This window comes from Cricetulus griseus (genome assembly GCF_003668045.3).
Source record: "Cricetulus griseus strain 17A/GY chromosome 1 unlocalized genomic scaffold, alternate assembly CriGri-PICRH-1.0 chr1_1, whole genome shotgun sequence".
In the NCBI taxonomy this organism is placed as follows: Eukaryota; Metazoa; Chordata; class Mammalia; order Rodentia; family Cricetidae; genus Cricetulus; species Cricetulus griseus.
Window position 1 is genome coordinate 216,074,711 of NW_023276807.1, and position 5,995 is coordinate 216,080,705.

At 43.4% G+C, this 5,995-nt stretch overlaps 1 pseudogene; it reads right to left on the reverse strand.

Moving 5' to 3' along the window:
- Positions 1-5,485: 5,485 nt before the first annotated feature.
- Positions 5,486-5,559, reverse strand: LOC113832722 (annotated as a pseudogene).
- Positions 5,560-5,995: the final 436 nt, after the last annotated feature.

Here is a 5,995-nt window from a genome sequence, read left to right on the forward strand (position 1 = left end):
GACCCTCCTTAAAAGTTTACCAAGAAGACATTTTGACTTACCAAGCATACACCCCAAACTAGCTCGTCCCAGACTGGCCTTTCTAGGCTTCATACCAGGATGTATTGGGAATACACTTGAATAGAAACCATGTGAATTTGGTTGCTACAAGGGGCAGGGAAACTGATTGCAATGCTCAGAGATGGTGGCATGTGTAGCTTAATACAGATAGGCAGGGTGAGGGGTTCTGTGGTTGCTAGGTGAATTATTTGGAGAGGGGTGTGTGTGCATAATCCTTGCACGAGAAGGTATTGTGCAAGTACATTATTACAAGAGGGTGTGGTCCCAGACACTAACCTACTATGCTTGCCTGCTTCTGTACTGGAGACTGAAGCTAGGGCTTTATGTCCTTGCTAGGCAAGCTAGGCAATGTTCTACCACAAAGCTGCATCTCCTGTCTTTTTTTTTTTTTTTTTTTTTTTTTTTTTTTTTTTTTTTAGACAGGTTCATGCTATGTTGCCTGGACCAGCTTTGAATTTGTGACCTTCTTGCCTTAGCATCTGCAGAATTTGGAATGTCCTTGTAACTCCAGGCCCAAGTTAAGCATTTATAGTCTTAAATGTGATATTAAAACATATAAAAATCAAACGTTTGCTAAGATAGGGCATCATCAGAATGGATGCTGGTTGATGGTAGTTGTTGATACAAACATGCTCTTCAAGCTGAGTGAGGGTGGTGACATGTGACTGCAACCCAGCACTCAGGGGGCTGAGTCAGAAAGACCATGAGTTTGAGGCTAGCAAAAACAGCTAGTGTCTTTCTAAACACAAAACAAACAAACAAAGCCAACAGGAACCCAGAGGAGTTCTAAGGCAAATTTGTAGCATTCTTTATAAGCTCTTTATTCATTGTGCAATTGGTTTAAAAATCTGCACGCACCATGCATGGCCCTCTACGGCCTTGGATTCAACCAGTTGTGATGGAAACTGTTTGCTTGTTTGACTAATTTTTGTACAAAATATGTGCAGATGTTTTATCATTAGTTCCTAAACAGAACAGCATAACAATTATTTCCCTAGCATGTACAATTTATTAGGTGTTCAGCGTTATCCAGGGATGTGTGGCTTCAAAGCAAACATCACGTCATTTTATATAAGGATATGAACCTCCAAAGCTTTTGGTTTCTACCCAGGGACTCTGAAGCCAATCCCCCTCAGTCAATGTTAAATTTGGTATTTGGTTACAGCTGGGTTGAAGGAAGTAACATTGGAAGTCAAATCAGCTGCCTTTGGATAGGTAAGTGATAACAAGGAGCCAGGACTATAACTTAGGAGAATGGATGTTTGTTTGAAAATAGAGTGATCAAAAAGATGGGGCCAGCAAGACCTTTGGTCCTTAGAATGTCTCCTGAAATGACTGTTTGGGTGGTGGGAACAGAGGAAGGCAAAGGGGATAAGTTGATTAGTTTTCCAGTAGGGTCCTAGAAAGCAGGGCATCCTAGTTAAGTTTATCATTGTTGTGATGAAACACCACAAAGCAACTTGGGGAAGAAAGCCAGTATGTACATGTCTACATCACTGTTCACCATCAAAGGAAGTTGGGACAGGAACCCAAACCTGGAGGCAGGAACTGATGCAGAGGCCATGGAAGGATGCTGCTTACTGGTTTGTTCCTCTTGGCTTGCTCATCCTGCTCTCTTATAGAACCGAGGACCATCAGCCCAGGAATAGCACCACCCACAACAGACTGGGCTGTTGTGGAATATTACTTTAACTAGGCAAAGATGTGTTACATTTGTTTGTGCTGCAGAATATTACTTTAGCTCTGTAAAGGTGTGTTATGTTTGCTTTTGTTGCATTTGTTTAATTATGTAAAGATGTGTTGCATTTGTTTTACCTTTCCTGCCTAAGGCATCTGATTGGTCTAATAAAGAGCTGAATGGCCAATAGCTAGGCAGAAGAGGCATAGGGGGCACTGGTGGGCAGAGAGAGTAAGTAGGAGGAGAAATCTAGGCTCAGGGAGAAAGAGGAGAGGAAAGAATGAGGGAGACACCGGAGGCCAGCCAGCAGACGTGAGAAGCAGTGAAAGTTAGATATACAGAAAGGAGGTTAAAAAGCCTGGAGGCAAAAGGTAGATAAGGAGAAACAGATTAATTTAAGAGAGCTATCCAGAAACAAGCCTAAGCTAGGCTGAGCGTTCAAAACTAGTAAGTCTCCGAGTCATGATTTGGGAGCTGGTTGGTGGCCCAAAAGAAAAAGCTGGCACACAGGGCCCTGTCCCATCAATCACTAATTAAGAAAAGTCTGTACAGGGTTGCTTACCGCCAGATACTACGGAAGCATTTTCTCAGTTGAGGCTCCCTGATGACTCCAATTTGTGTCAAAAAGCTATACAGCACACAGGGGTAGAAGAAAGCCAGTATGTACACACACACACACACACACACACACACACACACACACACACACACACACACACACACACACTCTCTCTCCAGCATCCAGGTGTCCCTCTGATATGGACCGGAACATCATGTCCTTTAAGCATGGATCTTTTATTTTTTAAGATTGTCATGCAGCGTCATGAAGTAATCTGTATACATGTGCATGCACACAAATATATGGTGGATTTTCCCTCAGCCTTCCCTCTGTCACAGCAGCATCCTAAGCAGCTAAGGAGGCGCACAGCCTCTGAATTCTCTGAGTTCTGAACCCTAGACTCAGTAACCTAGAACTAAATTCTCACTTATGAATCAACGTATAAGAATCAAGGCTTTGAGGGACAGAACATTTGCACTAAAATTCCTGGCTCTACCCCTTAGCTGCTCCCTTAGTCAAGTTTGTAGACACCTTTGGCAGTAAACCTGTGATAGTAAAGAAAATGAAATCTGTGTCTGATGTATCCCGTTTTCTCTGGAGGTTACAACCCATCCAGCTTCTCTCACACCCTTTCTCATCAGGTGTTAAAAACAGCATATGCCCAGTAAACAAGGAAATCACTGCCAATACAAAAGTTAGGAAATTTGTCCGAGGTCACAGGGCAAATCACGCAGTTCAAGCTGTTCAAAATTCTAGGATCATTTTGTTAACAATGAGCTTTGCTGATGTTACTGATCTGTATTCCCATCTCTGCCCCCTGTGCTATAGCTCAGACTTTATATACCTTCAAAAAAGAAAAAAAACAGTGTGCCTTGGTGTGCACTCTGAACCCAGGACGCATTCCACATCTAATATTTCTAAGCAATAGCAGCAGTAGTAATTTGTTTTTTATGTTTTTATTTGAATTAGAAACAAGATTGTTTTACATGTCAATTCCAATTTCCCCTCCCTCCCCTCCTCCCCTGTCCCACCCCCAACTAACACTCTACCTATCCCATACTCTTTCTGCTCCCCAGGGAGGGTGAGGGCTTCCATAGGGGGCCTTCCTAGTCTGTCATATCCTTTGGAATAGGACCTAGGCCCATCCCGTGTGTCTAAGGCTGAGGGAGTATCCCTTTATGTGGAATGGACTCCCAAAGTCAATTCCTATGCTAGGGATAAGTACTGATCTACTACAGGAGGCCTCATAGATTTCTGAGGCCTCCTCATTGATACCCACGTTCGTGGGGTCTGGATCAGTCCCATGCTGGTTTCCCAGCTATCAGTCTGGGGACCAAGAGCTCCCTGTTGTTCAGGTCAGCTGTTTCTGAGGATTTCACCAGCCTGGTCTGGACCTCTTTGTTCATCACTTGTCCTTCTCTGCAACTGGATTACAGATCAGTTCAGTGTTTAGCTGTGGGTGTCTGCTTCTACTCCCACCAGCTGTAATTTGAATCTGAATTATTGTGATGTACTGGATTTCATCTTTGGAAAACAGGGACAGAGATCTAGGTGAGGTATAGAAACCTAGCACGCAGATCCGGCAAATTGGGAGGCCCAGATTGAATCCTGAACTTACCAAATGGAGAAGTCCCTGCATGTCTCTTCCCTCTTCTCTTTGGGAATGTCTAAGGATATAGGGCAGGTGCAGAGTGAACATTAGAAACAGAGGGAATGAGAAAGGGCTAGCAAATAGCAAGTCTGAGGGCCATCAAAATGGAGTATCTGTTAGCCAAATACATTCAACTGTCCGGGGGCGTTGGTGGCGCACGCCTTTAATCCCAGCACTCGGGAGGCAGAGGCAGGTGGATCTCTGTGTGTTCGAGACCAGCCTGGTCTACAAGAGCTAGTTCCAGGACAGCCTCCAAAGCTACAGAGAAACCCTGTCTCAAAAAAAAAAAAAAAATGGCCATTCACTCTGGAAGTGGCACAGATTGGTACTGAATGCAGGGGTCAGTCATCTTTTCTTCCTGAAGAAGTGACCTTGGGCACAAGGCACACCCACACCAGAAGTCCTGGTGCTGCTCTATGAGCAATATTTCTGTGATATGCTTTTTGCACCACCTGCTGGCAAAGAATTGTGATCCTAGCTGGCACAGAAGGGAGGGCGCTGGAAGGACACTGGCAAGCAATGTCTAGGGAGACGGAACCACTGTTAATGGAATAGTGGCTGCTCAACAGTGCTCTTTCTCACCCCTTGTTAATATGTTGTCTATAGTGCCTGGTGACCTGCGCAGGTTTTCTTTCTGAAACTGTCACAACAGCATGAGGAGCTCATTCTCCTGTAGGCCAATAGGAAAGGGGACTTTGTTTTCAGTGGCTTGGAGAGCATCTCTATAGAAGCCACAAAACATGATGCTTTTTGATAAGTGGTAGGTGCACTATTCATTCATTTGTTCATTGCAGAGGACTTTTCTAGATTTTTCTTGACATAGTAACAGTTTTGGAACAATCCAAGAGTATTTGGCTCAATCTCGTGTCTCTAAAATGGCTTTTCTGGGTGAAGTTTCAGAGTGCATACCGATAACAATGATGATAATAATCACGAAATAAAGTTCACAGAGATTCAACCAGTCTCTATCCTTTGGTGTTCTACAGCTAGAGACTCAGGCTGGAGACTACAAATGTCAACAGAGCACAGTCCTTTTTCTCCTTTTCCTGTTTGTTTTTTAAAATGATTTATTTATTTTCATGTGCATTGGTATTTTGCATACATGCATGTCTGTGTGAGGGTGTCAGGTCCCCTGAAGGTAGAGTTACAGTTGTGAGCTGCCATGTGGGTACTGGGAATTGAACCCAGGTCCTCTGGAAGAACAAACAGGCAGTGCTCTTAACGGCTGAGCCATCTCTCCAGCTCTCTGTTTATTTGTTTTTGAGACAAAGTATCATGTATCCCACAAAAGACTTGAACTCACTATGTAGCGGAGCATGACTTTGAACTTATGATCTTCTTGCTTCTACATCTCAAGTACTAGAGATATAAGCATGTGTCCCATGCTTTCTTGGTTTATAGGGTGCTGAGAACATAATGCAGGGCTCTGTGCGTGCTAGGCAGTCACTCTACCAACTGAGGTATATCCTGTCCCTTTCTTCATGTACAATTTTCATTTTATATGAAGAAATGACTCAGGGGTAAATATGATGGAAACCAAGTACCTTTTACACAGTCAGAGAAACTTCTCTAGTAACAAACTATAGAAATGATCCCTGAAAGTATAGTCTTTTGTTTTGTTTTGTTTTGCTTTGCTTTGTTTTTCGAGGCAGGATTTCTCTGTGGCTTTGGAGGTTGTCCTGGACCTAACTCTTGTAGACCAGGCTGGTCTCGAACTCACAGAGTGCTGGGATTAAAGGCATGTGCCACCACCGCCCAGGGCCAAGTACCTTTTAAAAAATGACATATTATTAAGGGAAAAACAGGGAAAAAGAAAAATAGGTGGTTCTAATAGGTGATGAGGTCAATACAGAAGGACAGGGAGGAGGAATAAATAACGCCAAAGATGTCTGAAAAGTCAAAGGAATCATTATTTATGTTTACCTTGATTGGAATAGAATAATATAAATGTATATGTACACAGAAGTGTGCCACTGGGGTGATAATGCTTTCCTCCCCACCCTGAGCCCTAGACTAAGTACCAGAAACTGCAGGGCTAGACTTGAGT